The 25,728-nt window shown below is 44.8% G+C and overlaps 1 pseudogene; it reads right to left on the bottom strand.

The window, feature by feature from the left end:
* Positions 1 to 16,265: 16,265 nt before the first annotated feature.
* Positions 16,266 to 16,383, bottom strand: LOC126274432 (5S ribosomal RNA; annotated as a pseudogene).
* Between the last annotated feature and the right edge of the window lie 9,345 nt (positions 16,384 to 25,728).

Raw genomic sequence — 25,728 nt, 5'->3', positions numbered from 1 at the left:
CCTGATTTCTGAACAAGTTGTAAATAGCCTTTCGCTCCCTGTATTTTACCTCAGCTGCCTTCAGAATTTCCAGGATTATTGCAGTCAACATTGCCAAAAGTTTGCTGTACGTCTACAAATGCTGTAAACGTGGGTTTGCCTTTAATTGACCCATGTTCTGAGATATGTCGTCGTATCAGTATTGCCTCGCCTATGCCCCCATTTCTCGGGAGGCCAAACTGCTGTTCCCCGAGAGTGGATCAAGCAATTTTTTCATTCTCCTGTGAAGAATTCGTGTTAGTATTTTGCAACGATGACTTATTAAACTGATAGTTCGGTAATATTCACACCTGTCAGCACCAGGTTTTTTTGCAATAGGAACGATTACATTTTTCTTATGACGTAAGTATGACATTGTAATTCTGTCGGAGGCAGCAAAGCACTTGGAAGAGCAGCTGAACGGAATGGACCGTGTCTTGAAAGGAGGATATAAGATGAACAGCAGCAAAATCAAAACGAGAATAATGGAATGTAGTCGAATTAAATCGGGTGATGCTGCGGGAATTAGATTAGGAAATTAGACGCTTAAAGTAGTAAATGAGTTTTGTTATTTGGGGAGAAAAATAACTGATGATGGTCAAAGAAGAGAGGATATAAAATGTGGACTGGCAATGGCAAGGAGAGCGTTTCTGAAGAAGAGAAATTTGTTAACATCGAGTATAGATTTAAGTGTCAGGAAGTCGTTTCTGAAAGTATTTGTATGAAGTGTAGCCATTTATGGAAGTGAAACATGGACTATAAATAGTTTAGATAAGAAGAGAATAGAAGCTTTTGAAATGTGGTGCTTCAGAAGAATGCTGAAGATTAGATGGGTAGATCACATAACTAATGAGGAGGTATTGAACAGAATTGGAGAGGGGTTTGTGGCACAACTTGACCAGAACAAGGGATCGGTTGGTAGGGCATGTTCTGAGGCATCAAGGGATCACCAATTTAGTATTGGAGGGCAGCGTGGAGGGTAAAAATTGTAGAGGGAGACCAAGAGAGGAATACACTAAACAGATTCAGAAGGATGTAGGTTGCAGTTGGTACTTGGAGATGAAGAAGCTTGCACAGAATAGAGTAGCATGGAGAGCTGCATCGAACCAGTCTCTGGACTGAAGACCACAACGACAACAACATTTTTCTTGAAGTCTGAGAGTATTTCGCCTGTCTCATAGATCTTGCACACCAGATGGAAGAGTTTTGTCATGGCTTCCTCTCCCAAAGCTATCAGTAGGTCTGACGGCCTTATTTCGACTTAGGTGTTTCAGTGCTTTGTCGAATTCTTCTTGCAGTAACATAACTCCCATCTCATCTTCATCTACGTCCTCTTGCATTCCTATAATATTACCTATTGATACTTAGCTGCCTTCACTATTTCATCTCTCAAAACTACCCATTCATCTCCTACTGTATTCCTTTTCATAGCAGCTTACCCGCATTCCTGTTTTCAAAATGGATCAAGTGGCTCTGAGCACTATGGGACTCAATTTCTGAGGTCATAAGTCCCCTAGAACTTAGAATTACTTAAGACTAACTAACCTAAGGACATCACAGACATCCATTACTCCTATTTGATTTTTTTATTATCCATGTATTCTCGTGATCAGAAGTAACGTTCCTGCTGCAACCGAACTATATCTAACTTCAATCCATCCATTTCTCCTTCCAAAATTTTCTGACCTACCTACCCGATGGAGGGATCTAACGTTCCACCCTCCATTCATAGAATGCCAGTTTTGTTTCTCCTGATGAAGACATCCTCCTGAGTAGCCCCCTCCAGGAGATTCGAATGGGGTCTATTTTACCTCCGGAATATTTTACTCAAGAGGATGCCATCACCATCGAACCATACAGTAGAGCTGCATCCGATTATGCTGTAGCTTCCCCTTGCTTTCAGCCGTTCGCAGCACCAGCACAGCAAGTCCGTTTTGGTTGATGGTATAATCATCCAGACTGTTGCCCCTGCAACTACTGAAAAGGCTGCTGCCCCTCTTCAGGAATCACACGATTGTCTGACCTCTCAACAGATACCCCTCCAATATGGTTGCACCTACGGTACCTGTATCGCTGAGGCGTGTAAGCCACCCCACAAACAGCAAGGTCCATGGTTCATGGGCGAGCGGGTGGTTTTCTATAGAAGCTTTAAACCCACCATGTATTTGTAAAATTGCAGCGTTAATAATTTGTGCAACATGCCAAAAAATGACTACTCTCTGTTTTTACGATGAATATCACCCTAGTACATGTAACTCATCAACTGCAAAACAATAAAAGTATCTAATTTTATACATTAAGGTCTCGTATACGCCTTGCAATCCATTCATCGAAATTTATTTGCAATCCCAAATTTTATTTGACCTTTCCTCTTCATGCCCTTTATGGATACAGTGATAAATACAACATTCAGTATTATTATTGAGCATTATTTCGGTTCATTTGTAGTGAAACCCCCGCACCCAATGAACCATGAACCTTGCCGTTGGTGGGGAGGTTTGCGTGCCTCAGCAATACAGATAGCCGTACCGTAGGTACAACGGATGGGTACCTGTTGAGAGGCCAGACAAACGTGTGGTTCCTGAAGAGGGGCATCAGCCTTTTCAGTAGTTGCACGGGCAACAGTCTGGATGATTGTCTGATCTGGCCTTGTAACAATAACCAAAACGGCCTTGCTGTGCTGGTACTGCGAACGGCTGAAAGCAAGGGGAAACTAAGGCTGTAATTTTTCCTGAGGGCATGCAGCTTTACTGTATGATTAAATGATGATGGCATCCTCTTGGGTAAGATATTCCGGAGGTAAAATAGTCCCCCATTCGGGTCTCCTGGCGGGGACTACTCAAGAGGATGTCGTTATCAGGAGAAAGAAAACTGGCGTTCTACGGATTGGAGCGTGGAATGTCACATCCCTTAATCGGGCAGGTAGGTTAGAACATTTAAAAAGGGAAATGGATAGGTTAAAGATAGATATAGTGGGAATTAGTGAAGTTCGGTGGCAGGAGGAACAAGACTTCTGGTCAGGTGACTACAGGGTTATAAACATCAAATCAAATAGGGGTAATGCAGGAGTATGTTTAATAATTAATAGGAAAATAGGAATGCGGGTAAGCTACTACAAACACCATAGTGAACGCATTATTGTGGCCAAGATAGATACGAAGCCCACACCTACTACAGTAGTACAAGTTTATATGCCAACTAGCTCTGCAGATGACGAAGAAATTGAAGAAATGTACGATGAAATAAAAGAAATTATTCAGATGGTGAAGGGAGATGAAAATTTAATAGTCTTGGGTGACTGGAATTCGGTAGTAGGAAAAGGGAGAGAAGGAAACGTAGTAGGTGAATATGGATTGGGGCTAAGAAATGAAAGAGGAAGCCGCCTGGTAGAATTTTGCACAGAGCACAACTTAGTCAAAGGTAACACTTGGTTTAATAATCATGAAAGAAGGTTGTATACATGGAAGAACCCTGGAGATACTAAAAGGTATCAGATAGATTATATAATGGTAAGACAGAGATTTAGGAACCAGGTTTTAAATTGAAAGACATTTCCAGAGGCAGATGTGGACTCTGACCATAATCTATTGGTTATGACCTGTAGATTAAAACTGAAGAAACTCCAAAAAGGAGGGAATTTAAGGAGATGGGACCTGGATAAACTGAAAGAACGAGAGGTTGTACAGAGTTTCAGGGAGAGCATAAGGGAACAATTGACAGGAATGGGGGAAAGAAATACAGTAGAAGAAGAATGGGTAGCTTTGAGGGATGAAGTAGTGAAGGCAGCAGAGGATCAAGTAGGTAAAAAGACGAGGGCTAGTAGAAATCCTTAGGTAACAGAAGAAATATTGAATTTAATTGATGAAAGGAGAAAATATAAAAATGCAATAAATGAAGCAGGTAAAAAGGAATACAAGCGTCTCAAAAATGAGATCGATAGGAAATGCAAAATGGCTAAGCAGGAATGGCTAGAGGACAAATGTAAGGATGTAGAGGCTTATCTCACTAGGGGTAAGATAGATACTGCCTACAGGAAAATTAAAGAGACCTTTGGAGATAAGAGAACCACTTGTATGAACATCAAGAGCTCAGTTGGAAACCCGGTTCTAAGCAAAGAAGGGAAAGCAGAAAGGTAGAACGAGTATATAGAGGGTCTATACAAGGCCGATGTACTTGAGGACAATATTATGGAAATGGAAGAGGATGTAGATGAAGATGAAATGAGAGATTCGATACTGCGTGAAGAGTTTGACGGAGCACTGAGAGACCTGAGTCGAATCAAGGCCCCTGGAATAGAAACATTTCATTGGAACTACTGATGGCCTTGGGAGAGCCAGTCTTGAAAAAACTCTACCATCTGGTGAGCAAGATGTATGAAACAGGCGAAATACCCTCAGACTTCAAGAAGAATATAATAAATCCAATTCCAAAAAAAGCAGGTGTTGACAGATGTGAAAATTACCGAACTATCAGTTTAATAAGCCACAGCTGGAAAATACTAACACGAATTCTTTACAGACGAATGGAAAAACTAGTAGAAGCCGACCTCGGGGAAGATCAGTTTGGATTCCGTAGAAATACTGGAACACGTGAGGCAATACTGACCTTACGACTTCTCTTAGAAAAAAGATTAAGGATAGGCAAACCTACGTTTCTAGCATTTTTAGACATAGAGAAAGCTTTTGACAATGTTGACTGGAATACTCTCTTTCAGATTCTAAGGGTGGCAGGGGTAAAATACAGGGAGCGAAAGGTTATTTACAATTTGTACAGAAACCAGATGGCAGTTATAAGAGTCGAGGGACATGAAAGGGAAGCAGTGGTTGGGAAGGGAGTAAGACAGGCTTGTAGCCTCTCCCCGATGTTTTTCGATCTGTATATTGAGCAAGCAGTAAAGGACACAAAAGAAAAATTCGGAGTAGGTATTAAAATCCACGAAGAAGAAATAAAAACTTTAATGTCCGCCGATGACATTGTAATTCTGTCAGAGACAGCAAAGGACTAGGAAGAGCAGTTGAATGGAATGGACAGTGTCTTGAGAGGAGGATATAAGATGAACATCAACAAAAGCAAAACGAAGGTAATGGAATGTAGTGGAATTAAATCGGGTGATGCTGAGGGAATTAGATTAGGAAATGGGACACTTAAAGTAGTAAAGGAGTTTTGCTATTTGGGGAACAAAATAACTGATGATGGTCGAAGTAGAGAGTATATTATATGTAGACTGGCAATGGTAAGGAAAGCGTTTCTGAAGAAGAGAAATTTGTTAACATCGAGTATAGATTTAAGTGTCAGGAAGTCTTTTCTGAAAGTATTTATATGGAGTGTAGCCATGTATGGAAGTGAAATATGGACGATAAATAGTTTAGACCATAAGAGAATAGAAGCTTTTGAAATGTGGTGCTACAGAAGAATGCTGAAGATTAGATGGGTAGATCACATAACTAATGAGCAAGTATTGAATAGGATTGGGGAGAAGAGGAGCTTTTGGCACAACTTGACTAGAAGAAGGGATCGGTTGGTAGGACATGTTCTGAGGCATCAAGGGATCACCAATTTAATATTGGAGGGCAGCGTGGAGGGTAAAAATCGTTGAGGGAGACCAAGAGATGAATACACTAAGCAGATTCAGAAGGATGTAGGTTGCAGTAGGTACTGGGAGATGAAGAAGCTTGCACAGGATAGAGTAGCATGGAAAGCTGCATCAAACCAGCTTCAGGACTGAAGACCACAACAACAACAACAACAATTTGTCGACCACAACAACGACATTGTAGTGCAAGTGACGTAAACATTGAAAATAAAACAATAGTTTCCACACAGTGGCTCGACCTCACGCCTCTCTGATTATTCCTCTAAACTCTTTCCGCAGCTTTAACCGCTGCCTGCAAACTACGTAAACATTTACTGAGGTGATCAAAGTCATGAGATACCTCCTAGTACCGTGTCGGACCTCCATTTGCCCTGTGTGGCAGTGGAAGGCCCCTGGAGAATTGTTTATCCAGGCTGCCTCTGTAGCCCTCCGTAATTGTGAAAGCGTTGCAGATGCAAGGTTTTGTGCACCAACTGACTTCTCGATTGTGCCCCATAATGCTTGGATCGATTCATGCCTGGTGATGTGGGTGGCCAAATCATTCGCTCTAATGTTTTACGTTATTCTTCAGAATATTGTTCAAACCAACATCGACCAATTGTGGGCCAGCGACATGGCGCACTGTTATCCATAAAAATTCCATCGTTGAGTGGCTACAAATGGTCTCGAAACAGCTGAACATAACCCTTTCCAGTCAATGATCGGTCCAGTTGGACCGGAGGACCCAGTCCGTTCCACGTAAACACAGTCGACACCATTATGGAGCCACCAGCTTGCACAGGGCCTTGTTGAGAACCTGGGTCCATGGCTTCGTGGTGTCTGCGCCACACTCGAACCCTACCATCAGCTCTTACGGACTGAAGTAGGGACCCATTTGATCAGGCCACGGTTTTCCAGTCGTCTAGCTTCCAGCCAATATGGCCACGAGACCAGGACTGGCGCTGTAGGCGATGTCGTGCTGCTACAGAGGCACTCTCATCAGTCGTCAAATTTCGCCGCACTGTCCTAAAGAATTCGTTTGTCCTACGTCCCACATTGATTTCTGCGGTTATTTCAGTGTTACTTGTCTGTCAGCGCTGAGAACTCTACACAAACACCGCCTCTCTCGTAGGTTAATGTATAAGTGACAAGTCAAACAATCTGATGGCGTGTGCATCGAAGGTCTTACAGTACGCACACCACAGTAGACCAGTTCAAATACTTGGGACTTGGTTTACCACGGACAACATAAAAATGGTCATCGAGGAAAGAATAGCAGTGGGAACGAAATGCAAGCATTCCTTCAGAGAGACGCTTGGTTCTAAATCGATCTCAGCGAACACTAAGATGAAAATCTACAGCACAGTGATATGCCCAGCAGTAATGTACGGTTCAGAAACATGGGGCATGACTAGGTGAGAAAGGAAAAACTATTAATATTTGAAAGAAGAGTAATGAGGAAGATATGGGGACCAGTTTTAGGAGGAAAAATGGTGAAATCTACCTTCTGATGCGACAACCAATTATCCTACAGAAGATAAAGAGCAAAACAATACAATGGATGGGCCATGTAGCCCATATGCCAGATGGAAGACAGTCGAAGGTGGCACTAGCGGGGAAACCAAACACCAAACGCCCCATTGGACGACCAAGGGCAGCGCTGGATGGGCGACCTGGCGCAAGACCTAGCAGCGCTGTGAATTGAAGACACCTGGAGGAACCGGGCACAAAACAAGAAGGAATGGAGGCAGTTTGTGGAAGCAGCGCGTGGTTTGCAGGGCCTGTGATGGCTGAATATCCATCTATCTATCTATCCTGCTTGCACGAAATCGGCGATGAGGACTGTGGTGTGTGTATTGTAAGACCTTCGGTAAACACACCATCAGATTATTTGACTTGTCGCTCTAACGAAGTAGGCGAGTGTCAGCAATATGTCTCGTGGCCTTATTGTGGCGTGTTTATCTTCTGCTGTTAGGTCAGACGATAGTAATTCCACTTGCACGCTTAGAGTAGCAGATTGACGGTGACCAACTTTAAACAGAACTTGATCAATTTTCACACACATTTATTAAAATAATAAAAATCATAGACATCACGCAACTTGATTGTGGATGCTATTTACAATTGACAATCTGAAGTTCCTTTGGACTTGGTACGTTAATCTTATTCTCACATATGTCTGATACTCGACAAAGTGTCTATACATTTATCTTCATGGCTGTGTACAGGAATATGATAATCTTATTAGGCGCAGACTGAAACTTGACTATAGACTGGTACAGACAGGTGCAGATAAATGCAGACTGGTACAGACTAATGCAGACTGACTAATTGGAGGTCTGTACACTTGTTATAATACCTCGCGTGTTCAGGTATCACTGCGCGAGTGTGATCCGCAAGGAGAAAAGGTTCTACATTAGCGGCAATCTCATTGGCTTCATTACATATTAATACGCGGATCGGCGGAAGCAGAATTTGGTCCGTCTCTAAGACAGCGCCATCTCGTAGTGCGGAGACGGACGAGCGCTGCGCCTGCGCTGTTCTGCTTAGCGGGGCGCGCTCTATTGTGAAAGTTGTGTACGCGCTGACTACGCGGAACTATGTACACAACAAGGACTAAAGCACGGTCCTTTGTAAGTATGCATTACAGTTGTTGCAATAGATAAGCAAAATCGCGGACCCCTGTGGGTGTATGCTTCCCTCGTAAGCTAGAGGCTCGGCGATTGCGAAAGCGTTCAGGTCACCAGGTCACCTTCGCGGCCTCCACGGCCGCGCTGCGTCCGAAATTCCGGTGCAGAGGCGAATTCTCGTGACCTGCGACTTTAATAAAGGCAGAAATGCAGCAGTAATGCGCGCAGAGCGTTCTCACGCGACAAAGGAGGCGAGCCATTTGCCATTCCCTTTCAGCTTTCTGCCCCGTCCGCCAGCGCCGCAGTGTGTTTCGCCAGACCTGCGGCACTGCACTGCGTAGCAGACCCAGAAGGCGCAATGCGAGCGCTACCTCTCGGCCTTTTCGCCGCTGCCTGCCTGCTCGCACCCCAGCCGTGTTCGGCGCGGCTGGACCCTCTTGCTGCGAGTATGGCGTCCGACTTCTTCAGGCACAGGAACGCACACACTGTTGTCACCTACACCTGTAGCGAGTACGGTCAGTAGCAACACTCAGCGTACTATACTAGGAAGGATTGTTGTTGTTGTTGTGGTCTTCAGTCCAGAGACTGGTTTGATGCAGCTCTCCATGCTACGCTACCCTTCTGAATCTGCTTAGTGTATTCATCTCTTGGTCTCCCTCTACGATGTTTACCCTTCACGCTGCCCTCCAATGCTAAATTTGTGATCCCTTGATGCTTCAGAACATGTCCTATCAACTGGTCCCTTCTTCTTGTCAAATTGTGCCACAAACTCCTCTTCTCCCCAATTCTATTCGATACCTCCTCATTAGTTACGTGATCTACCCATCTAATCTTCAGCATTCTTCTGTAGCACCACATTTAGAATGCTCCTATTCTCTTCTTGTCCAGACTATTTATCGTCCAATTTTCACTTCCATACATGGCTACACTCCATACAAATACTTTCAGAAACGACTTCCTGACACTTAAATCTACACTCGATGTTAACAAATTTCTCTTCTTCAGAAACGCTTTCCTTGCCATTGCCAGTCTACATTTTATATCCTCTCTACTTCGACCATCATCGGTTATTTTGCTCCCTAAATAGCAAAACGCCTTTACTACTTTAAGTGTCTCATTTCCTAATTTAATTCCCTCAGCATCACCCGACTTAATTCGACTACATTCCATTATCCTCGTTTTGGTTTTGTTGATGTTCATCTTATACCCTACTTTCAAGACACTGTCCATTCCGTTCAACTGCTCTTCCAGGTCCTTTGCTGTCTCTGACAGAATTACAGTGTCATCGGCGAACCTCAAAGTTTTTATTTCTTCTCCATGGATTGTAATACCCACTCCGAATTTTTCTTTTGTTTCGTTTACTCCTTGCTCAATATACAGATTGAATAACATCGGGGAGAGGCTACAACCCTGTCTTACTGCCTCTTGTAACTGCCATCTGGTTTCTGTACAAATTGTAAATAGCCTTTCGCTCCGTGTATTCTACCCCTGTCACCTTTAGAATTTGAAAGAGAGTATTCCAGTCAACATTGTTAAAAGCTTTCTCTAAGTCTAGGAAGAATACACGATTATATTTGTAGGTGATTTGGGCGTATAAAGGATGCGAAATTTACGAGAAGCCTTCAGTAAGTAATGCAACAATCTTTTTCTGAAAGTAGTTTGGTTTTGCTCAGGATTTCAATACACCATATTATTCCCCTCTCTTTTGGCTACAAAACCCTACTTTTCAACATAATCTCTGTTCGGTTCGACGGCCTTACAGCAACTTACTGGTAGGGTCTGTACGCCCGCGTGATACCATTCTATTGATTGGTGTCGGAGGCAACTTTTGGCTGCATCTTCAACCCCCGTCAGCCACGTACTGCTTCCTAAAGAGTGCATCCTTTACTCGGCCAAATACATGGAAATCTGAAGGTACGAGATCCAGGCTGTAGGGCAGGTGAGGAAGAATAGTCCAATGAAACTTCGTGAGGTCCTCTCGGATGTGCAGATTTGTATGAGGCCTTGCGTTGTCATGGAGGACAAGTTCGTTCGCATTTTTGTGGCGACGAACACCCTGAAGTTCAAATGGTTCAAATGGTTCTGGGCACTATGAGACTTAACTTCTGAGGTCATCAGTCCCCTAGAACGTAGAACTACTGAAACCTAACTAACCTAAGGACAACATACACATCCATGCCCAAGGCAGGATTCGAACCTGCGACTGTAGCGGTCACGCGGTTCCAGAGTGTAGCGCCTAGAACTGCTCGCCCACCCCGGCCTGCCACCCTGAAGTCATTTCTTCAGTTTCCTGAGGGTAGCATAATACATTTCATTGTTAATCGTTGCACAATGAGGGAGGACATCAAACAGAATTAACACCTTCAGATTCCCATAAGACCATCGTCACGACTCCATCGGCTAAGGGTCCGGCTGTGAACTTTTTCTTCCGAGAAGAGGTAGTGTGACGTCACTCAATGAACTGCCATTTTTCCCGGTGAAGAAATGAACCCACGATTCGTCGGCTGTGACGATGATGGCCCAGCACACAGTTTTAATCTGCCAGGGAGTTCCATATCAGCGCACACTCCGCTGCAGAGTGAAAATCTCATTCTGGAAACGTCCCCCAGGCTGTGGCTAAGCCATATCTCCGCAGTATCCTTTGTTTCAGGAGTGCTAGTTCTGCAAGGATCGCAGGAGAGCTTCTGTAAAGTTTGGAAGGTAGGAGGCAAGGTACTGGCGGAAGTAAAGCTGTGAGGACGGGGCGTGAGTCGTGCTTGGATAGCTCAGTTGGTAGAGCACTTCCCCGCGAAAGGCAAAGGTCACGAGTTGGAGTCTCGGTCAGGCACATAGTTTTAATCTGCCAGGATGTTTCACATCAGCGGACACTCCACTGCAGTGTGAAAATCTCATTCTGCCTGTGACGATGTTCGACAAAAGATTATCATGGTCAGTCTCGTAACACGAAGCAGTTCAGCACCTGATGGTCCTTCGTTGTTCTTTATGATCTTGTGTTACATGGCGAGGAACTCATCAGGCACATACATTTGGGTGCCCCACGTGGTGGATGGGTGTGTCAGCACTACCAATAGAGACTTAAAGTTGAACAGCTAGGTGTTCCTTTCATAGCGATCCACCAGTCACCTTGAATGAGTGTGTCTGCACGTTCCATCATTGCAAAAGTCGCAGCAGTGTGTACACGGTCGGTAAGGATTTGCGCGACCTCGTTGCGATGATGACAGATGCCTCGCCCAAACGATTCACCGTGCTTTTGTTCACTGCCAGGGCTGCGTAGAAATTTTTAAAAGCTTATGAATATCTGCTGTGTTCTGGTTTTCCACCGAAACAAACTCAATGCAGCTCTTTGCTTGGAAAGCACCTCCATTACAGATGCCATTTTGAGGACTACACATAGCGCCACCACCTATCGGAACTTCATGAAACTATAGGGGCTGAAACTCGAATAGTCCACGATGTCCCACAACAAATTCCATATTCTTTTCAAGCGAAACTGAAAAGTTGCTTTGCATTAGATACTGAACGCCCCTCGCAGCACATGGACATGCCATCTCTGGCGACATCAACGATTTTATTTCTCGATGCAATAATTTACCAACAGCCGTATGTATTGTAGAAATTTATTTTATGAACTTCTCGTGTGCTACCAGTTCCGGCATTACACTGATGCCATCTTCAGGCTCCACACGTCATAATCGTAAAATTGCTATACACGGAAGGAGCGCCGACCGAAGTGGCCGAGCGCTTCTAGGCGCTTCAGTCTGGCACCGCGCGACCGCTACGGTCGCAGGTTCGAATCCTGCCTCGGACATGGATATGTGCGATGTTCTTAGGTTAGTTAGGTTTAAGTAGTTCTAAGTTCTAGGGGACTGATGACCTCAGATGTCAAGTCCCATAGTGCTCAGAGCCATTTGAACCATTTTTGAACGGAAGGAGCCATATAACTGGATCCGTGAATCCAAATGTTATGCAACACCCAAGAGCTGCTGCATAAGGATTGGATTCACGTATCCAGTTATATGGCTCCTTCCGTGTATAGCGATTTTACGACTACGATGTGTGGGGCCTGAAGATGGCATCAATGTAATGCCGAAACTGGTAGCACGTAAGAAGTTCATAAAATAAATTTCTATAATACACACGGCCGTTGGTGAATTATTGCATCAAGAAATACATGCCAGCCGTTGTCCCATGGTCCATAATGGATCAACGAAGATTAAACGATTTTAAACCTAGCGCTCGAGTCAAACGTGAACTTGGATGACAGACACGGGTGCGTGATTTGGTATTGCTTCATAACAATTATGAATAGTGGGACGTTCCTGTCTTGCGGCAACCCGTCAGTAGATATTTCCATTCGTGCGAGATGTAGAGAACATGCTGGCCAGGACAAGAGTCCAACACACTCTGTATTGGGTTAGGGCGGGACAGCACAGACATGCCGTCCCGCTTGTTGAAAGATTACGTCACGGACACCTCGAAGGTGAGACACAGCCACCAGCCTTAATAGGACGTCACGATCGTAACATCTGCTGACCCCATATGACCATGACGAATGCAATGTTGCAACGTTCCTTCTCCCCAGATCCATCATACACTCCTGGAAATTGAAATAAGAACACCGTGAATTCATTGTCCCAGGAAGGGGAAACTTTATTGACACATTCCTGGGGTCAGATACATCACATGATCACACTGACAGAACCACAGGCACATAGACACAGGCAACAGAGCATGCACAATGTCGGCACTAGTACAGTGTATATCCACCTTTCGCAGCAATGCAGGCTGCTATTCTCCCATGGAGACGATCGTAGAGATGCTGGATGTAGTCCTGTGGAACGGCTTGCCATGCCATTTCCACCTGGCGCCTCAGTTGGACCAGCGTTCGTGCTGGACGTGTAGACCGCGTGAGACGACGCTTCATCCAGTCCCAAACATGCTCAATGCGGGACAGATTCTGAGATCTAGCTGGCCAGGGTAGTTGACTTACACCTTCTAGAACACGTTGGGTGGCACGGGATACATGCAGACGTGCATTGTCCTGTTGGAACAGCAAGTTCCCTTGCCGGTCTAGGAATGGTAGAACGATGGGTTCGATGACGGTTTGGATGTACTGTGCACTATTCAGTGTCCCCTCGACGATCACCAGAGGTGTACGGCCAGTGTAGGAGATCGCTCCCCACACCATGATGCCGGGTGTTGGCCCTGTGTGCCTCGGTCGTATGCTGTCCTGATTGTGGCGCTCACCTGCACGGCGCCAAACACGCATACGACCATCATTGGCACCAAGGCAGAAGCGACTCTCATCGCTGAAGACGACACGTCTCCATTCGTCCCTCCATTCACGCCTGTCGCGACACCACTGGAGGCGGGCTGCACGATGTCGGGGCGTGAGCGGAAGACGGCCTAACGGTGTGCGGGACCGTATCCCAGCTTCATGGAGACGGTTGCGAATGGTCCTCGCCGATACCCCAGGAGCAACAGTGTCCCTAATTTGCTGGGAAGTGGCGGTGCGGTCCCCTACGGCACTGCGTAGGATCCTACGGTCTTGGCGTGCATCCGTGCGTCGCTGCGGTCCGGTCCCAGGTCGACGGGCACGTGCACCTTCCGCCGACCACTGGCGACAACATCGATGTACTGTGGAGACCTCACGCCCCACGCGTTGAGCAATTCGGCGGTACGTCCATCCGGCCTCCCGCATGCCCACTACACGCCCTCGCTCAAAGTCCGTCAACTGCACATACGGTTCACGTCCACGCTGTCGCGGCATGCTACCGGTGTTAAAGACTGCGATGGAGCTCCGTATGCCACGGCAAACTGGCTGACACTGACGGCGGCGGTGCACAAATGCTGCGCAGCTAGCGCCATTCGACGGCCAACACCGCGGTTCCTGGTGTGTCTGCTGTGCCGTGCGTGTGATCATTGCTTGTACAGCCCTCTCGCAGTGTCCGGAGCAAGTATGGTGGGTCTGACGTACTGGTGTCAATGTGTTCTTTTTTCCATTTCCAGGAGTGTATATGAATACGTCCACCGTGTTGTCGCACATAGTCGCGGTATACATCTGAAAGGCACGTATGCACTAGGCCTACGAACGACAGCCGACGGCTTCGTTGACCGATATTTACACTACTGGCCATTAAAATTGCTACACCAAGTAGAAATGCAGATGATAAACGGGTATTCATTAGACAAATATCTTATACTAGATCTGACATGTGACTACATTTTCACGCAATTTGGGTGCATAGATTCTGAGAAATCAGTACCCAGAACAAGCCACCTCTGGCCGTAATAACGGCCTCGATACGCCTGGGCATTGAGTCAAACAGAGGTTGGATGGTGTGTACAGGTACAGCTGCCCACGCAGCTTCAACACGATATCACAGTTTATCAAGATTAGTGACTGGCGTATTGGGACGAGCCAGTTGCTCGGCCAACGTTGACCAGACGTTTTCAATTGATGAGAGGTCTGGACAATATGCTGGCCAGGGCAGCAGTCGAACATTGTCTGTATCCAGAAAGGCCAGTACAGGACCTGCAACATGCGGTAGTGCATTATCCTGCTGAAATGTGGGGTTTTGTAGGAATTGAATGAAGAGTAGAGCCACTGGTCGTAACACCATCTGAAATGTAACGTCCACTGTTCAAAGTCCCGCCAATGCGAAAAAGAGGTGTCCGAGACGTGTAACCAATGGCACCCCATACCATCACGCAGGGTGATACGCCAGTATGGCGATGACGAATACACGCTTTCAATGTGCCTTCACCGCGATGTCGCCAAACAAGGATGCGGCCAGCACGATGCTGTAAACGAAACCTGTATTTATCCGAAAAAATGACGCTTTACCATACGTCCACCCAGGTTCGTCGTCGAGTACACCATCGCAGGCGCTCCTGTCTGTGATGGAGCGTCAAGGGTAACCGCAACCATGGTCTCCGAGCTGATAGTCTATGCTGCTGCAAACGTCGTCGAACCGTTCGTGCAGATGGTTGTTGTGTTGCAAACGTCCCTATCTGTTGACACAGGGATCGAGAAGTGGCTGCACGATCCGTTATAGCCATGCGGATAAGATGCCTGTCATCTCGACTGTTAGTGATACGAGGCCGTTGGAATCCATGACGGCGTTCCGCATTACCCTACTGAACTCACCGATTCCATATTCTGCTAACAGTCATCAGATCTCGACCAACGCGAGCAGCAATGTCGCGATACGATAAACCGCAATCGCGATAAGCTACAATCCGACCTTTATCAAAGTCGGAAACGTTATGGTACGCATTTCTCCTCCTTAGACGAGGCATCACAACAACGTTTCACCAGGAAACGTCGGTCAACTGCTGTTTGTGTATGAGAAATCGGCTGGAAACTTTCCTCATGTGAGCACGTTGTAGGTGTCAGCACCGGCGCCAAACTTCTGTGAATGCTCTGAAAAGCTAATCATTTGCATATCACAGCATCTTCTTCCTTTCGGTTAAATTTCGCGTCTGTTGCACGTCATCTTCGTGGTGCAGCAATTTTAATGCCCAATAGTGTGTTTAGTGTGTACGGGCGGCAAAACGGTGCCAGCGAAGCGCTTTGTCTTGGTTACAGTTCCATCTACTGGCGGTAACATCAAATCGTTGGCGGTCGGTTGGCGTTGGGATCTCTTTCCTAATGTGGACGGTGGTTAGAATGTTTGTTGGTTCATAAGCGATTTGCTGGGACTCTAGAACGGGTGTGTAACTTTTTTAGGGCAGTCTCAAGTCGCACTTATTACGTCTTATTTGCGGGTTTCGCACTTTAATTTAACGAGAGGATCATCAGAAACTCTGCAATTTACAGTTTCAAGTGCAGTAACTCCTCCCGAACAGGCCATGAAGGCACAACGGTACTGACCGGCCGCCATTTCACCCTCAGCTCATAGGCCTCATTGGATGCGGATATGGAGGGGCATGTGATCAGCACTCCGGTCTCCCGGCCGTATGTCAGTTTCCGAGACCGGAGCCACTACTTCTCAATCAAGTAGCTCCTCAGTTTGCCTCACAAGGGCTGAGAGCATCCCGCTTGCCAACAGCGCTCGGTAGACTGGATGGTCATCCATCCAAGTGCTAGCCCAGCCCGACAGCGCTTAACTTCTGTGATCTGACGGGAACTGGTGTTACCACTGCGGCAAGGCCGTTGGCCCTCAAGTACAGTACGTGACAGTTAAATAAAAATGAGCGAAAACAATCAGTGAGGCGTGCTGAATGTGAGTTGTGGCAGTCCTGAAAAACTTAATTTCAACAGTCGACGCTTCCCCTGCAGACAATGCCTGCTCTCGCTAATGGTCAATACCTTCGATGCGCAGCGCCGATGGTACTGTTACCGACGACTGTGCCGCTAAAGCGGAGTTATTGAACGCAGTTTTCCGAAATTCCTTCACCAGGGAAGACGAATGGAATATTCCAGAATTTGAAACACGAACAGCTGCTAGCATGAGTTTCATAGAAGTAGATACCTTAGGGGTTGCGAAGCAACTCAAATCGCTTGATACGGGCAAGTCTTCAGGTCCAGATTGTATACCGATTAGGTTCCTTTCAGATTACGCTGATACAATAGCTCCCTACTTAGCAATCATATACAACCGCTCGCTCACCGATAGATCTGTACCTACAGATTGGAAAATTGGGCAGGTCGCACCAGTGTTTAAGAAGGGTAGTAGGAGTAATCCATCGAGCTACAGACCTACATCATTGACGTAGGTTTGCAATAGGGTTTTGGAGCATATACTGTATTCAAACATTATGAACCACCTCGAAGGGAACGATATATTGATACGTAATCAACATGGTTTTAAACATCGTTCTTGTGCAACGCAGCTACCTCTTTATCCGCACGAAGTGATGGCCGCTATCGACAGGGGATCTCAAGTTGATTCCGTATTTCTAGATTTCCGGAAAGCTTTTGACACCGTTCCTCACAAGCGACTTCTAATCAAGCTGCGGGCCTACGGGATATCGTCTCAGTTGTGCGACTGGATTCGTGATTTCCTGTCAGGAAGGTCGCAGTTCGTAGTAATAGACGGCAAATCATCGAGTAAAACTAAAGTGATATCAGGTGTTCCGCAGGGAAGCGTCCTGGGACCTCTGCTGTTCCTGATGTATATGAATGACCTGGGTGACAATCTGAGCAGTTCTCTTAGGTTGTTCGCAGATGATGCCGTAATTTACCGTCTAGTAAGGCCATCCGAAGACCAGTATCAGTTGCAAAGCGATTTAGAAAAGATTGCTGTATGGTGTGTCAGGTGGCAGTTGACGCTAAATAACAAAAAGTGTGAGATGATCCACATGAGTTCCAAAAGAAATCCGTTGGAATTCGATTACTCGATAAATAGTACAATTCTCAAGGCTGTCAATTCAACTAAGTACCTGGGTGTTAAAATTACGAACAACTTCAGTTGGAAGGACCACATAGATAATATTGTCGGGAAGGCGAGCCAAAGGTTGTGTTTCATTGGCAGGACACTTAGAAGATGCAACAAGTCCACTAAAGAGACAGCTTACACTACACTCGTTCGTCCTCTGTTAGAATATTCCTGCGCGGTGAGGGATCCTTACCAAGTGCGATTGACGGAGGACATCGAAAGGGTGCAAAAAAGGGCAGCTCGTTTTGTATTATCACGTAATAGGGGAGAGTGTGTGGCAGATATGATACGCGAGTTGGGATGGAAGTCATTAAAGCAAAGACGTTTTTCGTCGCAGTGAGATCTATTTACGAAATTTTAGTCACCAACTTTCTCTTCCGAATACGAAAATATTTTGTTGAGCCCAACCTACATAGGAATGATCATCAGAATAAAATAAGAGAAATCAGATCTCGAACAGAAAGGTTTAGGTGTTTTTCCCGCGCGCTGTTCGGGAGTGAAAAGGTAGAGAGATAGTATGATTGTGGTTCGATGAACCCTCTAACAAGCACTTAAATGTGAATTGATGAGTAATCATGTAGATGTAGAAGTAGACGTAGATGGTGAGCATTTATTGTGTTTAAAAATACTGTAGTGGAATATGCGGAGAGCATGAAAACTGAAGAGTTTTTCGTGAACGGGAATGTTTATGGTCCCCAAAAACTGCGTTTATACAAACAAACTGAAAAGATTAGCAGCTGGGAATGCGGACTTTCTTGAATATACACACATTTTGATGTTCTCATGATTTTCCTAGGAGGAGGAGGTGAAGGACATTAGTGTTAAACGTCCCGTCGACAAGAAGGTCATTAGAGTCGGAGCACAAGCTCGGATGTGGGACGGAAGGAGAAGGAAAGCGGCCGTTCGATTTCGAAGAAACCCCCCGGATATTTGCCTTAAGCAATTTAACCTAGATCAGAATGGCCGGGCGCGGGTTTGAACCGCCGTCCTCCCGAATACGAGTCCAGTGTGCTAACCGCTGCGCTACACCTCTTGGTGATTTTGCTAAGAATTTTTCAGCACCGTTTGTTATGCAACTTAATTCTGTCATAAATTGTATTCCTTAATGCCAAGCGGTCTTTTCGTAGTTTCACTTATGCTGATTCAATTTGTAATCCAGCGTGCATTTATCGTGCTTTCACCGGTTAATTTATTAAAGAAACAGCTTACAAAGTATCCTATAACTGTATTACAATATTCGTCATATTTTTCATTGAGCAAAGGGGTCTTGTATTGATATGTTTGCAATTTGTATTTCCCAAATACGGTTCCTCTTGAATTCTTTAATTCCTTTTTCATTTATTACCCTTGTAGCTTTCAACTCTAATTATTCCGTGCATGCTGATTTTAAGAGTCAACAGTTGACTATCGTGGTCTGGAATCCCGCAGTTTATGGTTATTTTTGTGGGACATCCACAACTGTTGCTAAAATTTTTCAAAAAATGGCTCTGAGCACTATGGTACTTAACATCTATGGTCATCAGTCTCCTAGAACTTAGAACTACTTAAACCTAACTAACATAAGGACATCACACAACACCCAGTCATGAAAAATTTTTCATAATGAATAAATCCGCTCCAGTTGTTCTTGACAAACCCTTTATTTGGATAATTTCGTCTGTATGACCCGGGTTTCACGATATAAATCCCATCTTCAGGCGCTACAAGAAACGACGAAAGGTAAGAGGGATACTTCATAAACATAATTAACATTAAAAGATCCCATACACATGTGAGCATCAGGTGATACCTATTCATGTAAAAAATCCAGCAAATTAGTCAAGTAATATGTGAGATCCCGAGCGGGAGAGGCATGAAAAGGTTCTCTGGATTAACCATTATGACACCGAATAACACGAATGTACCTGGAGCTGAGCGACCGCTACGGTCGCAGGTTCGAATCCTGCCTCGGGAATGGATGTGTGTGATGTCCTTAGGTTAGTTAGGTTTAATTAGTTCTAAGTTCTTGTGGATTGATGACGTCAGATGTTAAGTCCCATAGTGCTGAGAGCCATTTGACCCATTTTTTTATTTTTTATTTTTATTATTTTTTTTAACAAGAATGTAACTGCAAACAAGCACCCATCACTAGCTCTATGTAACCTATGAATCAACTTCGAACGGTTAGACACGTGGCATGGGCTTAAGAAATGCAAATGAAGGCAAAAAAGGCCTAGAATGCCAGTTTACAATCTCAAAAGTGGCTTACCACGAAGAGCCCAGAACGCCACATATCGTGGAAGCCCCAGCAAGGCAGGTCAACAGACTACCGCGCCAATCGCAATGAGACTCCTGTGTACACATATACGTAAACTGTTTTTTTTCGGTTAGGCCCTGTTTATTCGGTGTGGTACTACTTGATTCAGAGAAGGGCGGCCGCTGTGACCGAGCGGTCCTAGGCGCTTCAGTCCGGAACCGCACTGCTGTTACGGTCGCAGGTTCGAATCCTGCCTCGAGCATGGATGTGTGTGATGTCTTTAGGTTAGTCAGGCTTAAGTAGCTCTAAGTCTAGGGGACTGATGACCTCAGATGTTAAGACCCGTAGTGCTCAGAGCCATTTGAACAATTTTTTTTTTTTTTTTTTTTTTTTTTCAGAGAAGCTTTTCATGCCACAGCCGCGCGGGATCTCGCACGCTACTTGATAAATTTGCTGGATTGTTTACGTGACAAATGCGACTTTCTCGTACGCAATGGAAGTATAACCTGATGTTTTTGATCGGGCCCTTTTAATTTTAATTAATTTTACGAAGAGTCCCTCTTAGCTTTTCATTTTTTTTCAGTTTTTTCGCCTGAGGATGGTATTTACATCCTGAATTCCAGGTCGTGTGTACGATTTCATCAAAGTAAAGGATTTATCAAGTACAACTGGAGCAGATTTATTCATCACGAAAAGCATCTTCGTCTGATTGTGAATATATGTTATTGCTCCAGTTTTTTTGAACCGCGCGACTGCTATGGTCGCAGGTTCGACTCCTGCCTCAGGCATGGATGCATCTGATGTCCTTAGGTTAGTTAGGTGTAAGTAGTTCAAGGGGACTGATGACCACAGATGTTAAGTCCCATAGTGCTCAGAGCCATTTGAACCATTTTGCTCTTGTTTTTACCGTTTCTTAAACTGTTATCTACTGATGGTGTACTTCTGGGTCACAACATGCAGAAACTGTTTACCGGGCCGTACCACAAACCTGTGACAGCCTCGTCCGCGGAAACTGCTGTTTGTTTACTGTGGCACATCCGAGGGAACCTTGCACTCTGAGCCATAGCTCCAGCGTACCACTAATTCTGCTCATCACTTGCAACCTCGAGGTGCATATCCCGATCGGACTTGAGGCGTGAACCTATCAGGAACGTTCAACGTAACTGCTGTCTCGGGCGTCAGCCATTTGTTTCCCCTGTCCTTTTCCAGACAGCAGGCGCCTGTCGCACCATCTGCTCGCGAGACACCGGACGTGGCTGATGCTGTCACCTGACCCTCGGAACATACCGTACGGCAGCTCCGTGTTCCTGGACTACGGTTGTGAGCGGAACCAAGTCCTTCTTGCACAGGTCAGTGTTTGCATACAATAATGTACGGATATGAAAAGGAGGTGTGTGTGTGTTTTTGGCGTAGCTCTGGAATATCTGGAGCAATTTGAACTGAACTTTGCACCCGTATGACTTAGTGCCAGAATACAATTACTGTAAGAGTGAGACGTACCTTGCACCCATATTTGTGGGGGTTGGGATGAAGGTACGAAATAGTTAATACAAGGGTAACGCCGGAACTCCTGAAGTAATTTCAACTGAGTACGTGTACGACATACTATCTTGGTAATTGTTTTTTATTAAGGTATGACACTCCAACAAATTTAGGGATACTACAGACTGTGAAGAATGTGGCATGTAAAAGTAATCAAAACGAATTATATTACTAATGAAGCCATAGTTGTCCGCATCTCGTGGTCGTGCGGTAGCGTTCTCGCTTCCCGCGCTCGGGTTTCCGGGTTCGATTCCCGGCGGGGTCAGGGATTTTCTCTGCCTAGTGATGACTGGGTGTTGTGTGATGTCCTTAGGTTAGTTAGGTTTAAGTAGTTCTAAGTTCTAGGGGACTGATGACCATAGATGTTAAGTCCCATAGTGCTCAGAGCCATTTGAACCATTTTTTGAAGCCATAGTTTTAGGGGTTGCTAGGCTGCTTAGTGACAGTTTCGATGCCATGTAACACTTTCGAGTGGGAGTGGTTGTAGAAACGGTTCACATGTAATGCGTATCTCTGGAATGCCAAGTGCGTTTTGTACTGTATCTTCCACATTAAGAAAGGAATGATTTAAAATTCTTGGTCATACGACGAATATCCAGAATTATGTTTATCCTATCATTCAAATTAATCTGCCTGTACAACTCTGAATAAAAAGGAGGTCTATCTGTGAAAACAGTTGAAGTTTACCATTTTTTATTTTTTTGTAGTACTGCTTCTCTCTCTCTCTTCTCGTTGTAATAAGATGCGGTTTTTCCACGCTTAAAATTTGCAGAATATACAAATAGTGACTGAAGAGAGGGTTTATTTTATTGAATTTCTTCCAGCTTTGAGTGATAAACTGCTCGGAGCCGAATTTCGGTTCACGGGACACGGGTCTTAGCACTTAGAAAACTTACCCAGCAGCTGTCAGTTCTGGTGTTATTCGAGCGTGGAACGATCCAGAAAAATTTGCGCTAATCTTTTCCACGCTATTTTAACCCAATGTGCCACGATAATTTTCAATCAAAATGAGCAGACGTGTTATTCCGAAAGAAATACACTACGTGATCAAAAGTGTCCGGACACCTGGCTGAAAATGACTTACAAGTTCGTGGCGCCCTCCATCGGTAATGCTGGAATTCAGTGTGGCGTTGGCCCACAATTAGCCCCGATGACAGCTTCCACACTCGCAGGCACACGTTCAGTCAGGTGCTGGAAGGTTTCTTCGGGAATGCCAGCCCATTCTTCACGGAGTGCTGCACTGAGGAGAAGTACTGATGTAGGTCGGTGAGGCGTGGCACGAAGTCGGCGTTCCGAAACATCTGAAAGGTTTTCTACAGGATTCACGCCAGGACTCTATGCAGGGATGTGCCACAGGCCGTGCATTATAAACAGGTGCTCGATCGTGTTAAAAGATGCAATCGCCATCCCCGAATTGCTCTTCAACAGTGGGAAGGAAGAAGGCGCTTAAAACGTCAATGTAGACCTGTGATGTGCTAATACCACGCAAAATATTAAGAGGTGCAAGCCCCTCCATGAAAAACACGACCACACCATAACACCACCGCCTTTACTGTTGGCACTACGCACGCTGGCGGATGGCGTTCACCGGGCATTCGCCGTACCCACACCCTGCCGTGAGATCGCCACGTTATGTACCCTGATTCGTCACTCCCAACAATGTTTTTCCATTGTTCAATCGTCAAATGGTTGCGCTCCTTACACCAAGCGAGGCGTCGTTTGTCATTTACCGGCGTGTTGTGTGGTTTGTGTGCAGCCGCTCGACCACGGAATCGAAGTTTTCTCACCTCCCGCCTCACTGTCATAGTACTTGCAGTGGATCTTGATGCAATTTGGAATACCTGTGTGATAGTCTGGATAGATGTCTGCCTATTATACATTACGACCCTCTTCAACTGTCGGCGGTCTCTGTCAGTCAACAGACGAGGTCGGCCTGTACGCTTTTGTGCTGTACGTGTCCCTTCACGTTTCCACTTCACTATCACATCGGAAACAGTGGAAATAGGCATGTTTATTAGTGAGAATATCCCGCATACAGACGTAGACACAAGTGACACCCAGTCACCTGACCACGTTCGTAGTCCGTAAGTTTCGCGGAGCGCCCCATTCTGCTCTCTCATGACTACTCATTAGACTACTGAGGTCGCTGATATGGAGTACCTGGCAGTGTAAAACATGGCTAGGACCGAATACAAACAGGTTTGTGAAAACTGTTTCATGAGGAAATAATCGAAAACGACCGAAATTAGTGCTTGATGATAGTACCGATGGAATTAAGTCCGTGTTTGGTCGAAAACATTCAATAACTCCGGAATGGATTTGTGATTGCGATGTTTCTCCCACGCACAACTTTATGTTGCTTGTTCAAGACTGGGTTTAGTCAAGAAGTTATTTATTCTTGTACCTGAAAACTAAACTAAAAAATCAATAGTTAATAAAGTTTTTTGAAATTAATATTATAATGAATTTGTCTTATGTTACTGTCGAATGCATAGTTTTAGAGCTGCAGGACTGATAGTGACAACTCCGATGACTTTTCGGCCAAGGAACAGATGGAATGTGAAGAATAATAGTGAAACTTGTGGAGTAATTTGCATATTTCCAGAATGAGATTTCTCATTCTGGAAACATCCCCCAGGCTGTGGCTAAGCCATGTCTCCGCAGTATCCTTTCTTTCAGGAGTGCTAGTTCTGCAAGTTTCGCAGGAGAGCTTCTGTAAAGTTTGGAAGGTAGGAGACGAGATACTGGTAGAAGTAAAGCTGTGAGGACCGGGCGTGAGTCGTGCTTCGGTAGCTCAGATGGTAGAGCACTTGCCCGTGAAAGGCAAAGGTCCCGAGTTCTTGTCTCGGTCGGGCACACAGTTTTAATCTGCCAGGAAGTTTCAATTTGCATATTGTATTGCGAGGGTTGTTTATATTTTAAGTTACCACTTTGTGATCTTCAGCTCGGAATAGACTGCGACTTGTTAAATATTCTTCTTATCTATGGGAAACTTTATTTTTACTTGGCAACTGCGATCTTTTAAGGCTTTTATTGTTCCTTCAAATACAACACATGTCAGATGAGAAGTACCTTGTTACAGGAGATCTTCAGGGTAACGAATAACAAGCGGTGTTTTTCAGGACATACATTATTGATCTAAACTTCTGGTCGTCGGTATTCCTCGGCAGCATGCCTGGTGCAGAGGACTCTTCGCCGCTTTTGACTACTTTGCCTGTCAAGACTCCAAATGTGTCTTCAACACTCTTGAAACTGCACGGAGACCAGGCGGAACTCCTCATTCAAATAATAAAATACGCAAAACAGGGCTTGTCCCCTAATAAATCTTCTTACATAGTAATTAAAACTTTATATTCTGATCGCTTATTCTGGATAACAAAAAATGCGTATAATTCTACTAATAAAGGTTGTTCATTTATATTCAAAATTAGTATGAGATTTCACTTCCATTGAACGAAATTAATTTCCAATCTTTGGCTACAAACTATCTGGAAAATCTCGAACCCTCGCAATATTTGTACTTTAAAAAGTATGTACATAAATTAACTTTATTTTTACACTATAGGCAAATTTCTTTCCTTTTCCGACCTAATGTGAGACTTGGAAAAATAAGTGTAGATCTACAGGCAATGTATGATAGTCAACTGGTATACAGGGTTATGCATAATTACATTGGAATCTTAGAGACAAACAAAAAATAGACTGATCAGTAGATAGAGCATCTCCGTAAGTTCTTAACTCATGTTACAGGTGCTCGGTGTGAAGACCGCTTGTGACTCAGCAAACGCAAAAATCATATTCCAACTCCTGACATGCACGTCGCATTACATCGTGGTCGATATCAAAGACAGCATTAATTATACCTCCTTGCAACTCTTCCAAATTAAGTGACAGTGCACAATGTAACACCAGACACCAACAGCTACAAACAAATTTCATCGCTAACTTTCGTCAGGAAGGAAATTCAGAACTTAATTTCCTGTTGACGACGAGATGAAAGACTCAGATTGGCTAGGAGAGGGAAGGAAATCGGCAGTGCTTTTTGTTTTGTTTTTTTCTTCCTTTTTTAGAGAGCGCATCCAGATACTCACCTTAAGCGATTTAGTGAAACAAAATAAAATCTTACATGCATGGCCGAAGTGAGATTTGAATCGCAGCCTTCCCAAAAGCGATTTCAGTGCGCCGAACGCTCGCTAGATGGTCTATATGAAGGGGTTATTTCAACAGTGGTACAAGTCCATTACCCTCGCTTCTCTGTCTATAATGCTTATGAAATTAATGAGCCAAACAAAAAGAAAAAGGGTTCATCCCTAGCAAGAAGTCATATGCTTCAATATTTCTGGTATC

The sequence above is a fragment of the Schistocerca gregaria genome, chromosome 5 (assembly GCF_023897955.1).
Source record: "Schistocerca gregaria isolate iqSchGreg1 chromosome 5, iqSchGreg1.2, whole genome shotgun sequence".
Lineage (NCBI taxonomy): Eukaryota > Metazoa > Arthropoda > Insecta > Orthoptera > Acrididae > Schistocerca > Schistocerca gregaria.
This window is presented reverse-complemented; position numbering and strand designations above follow the sequence as displayed.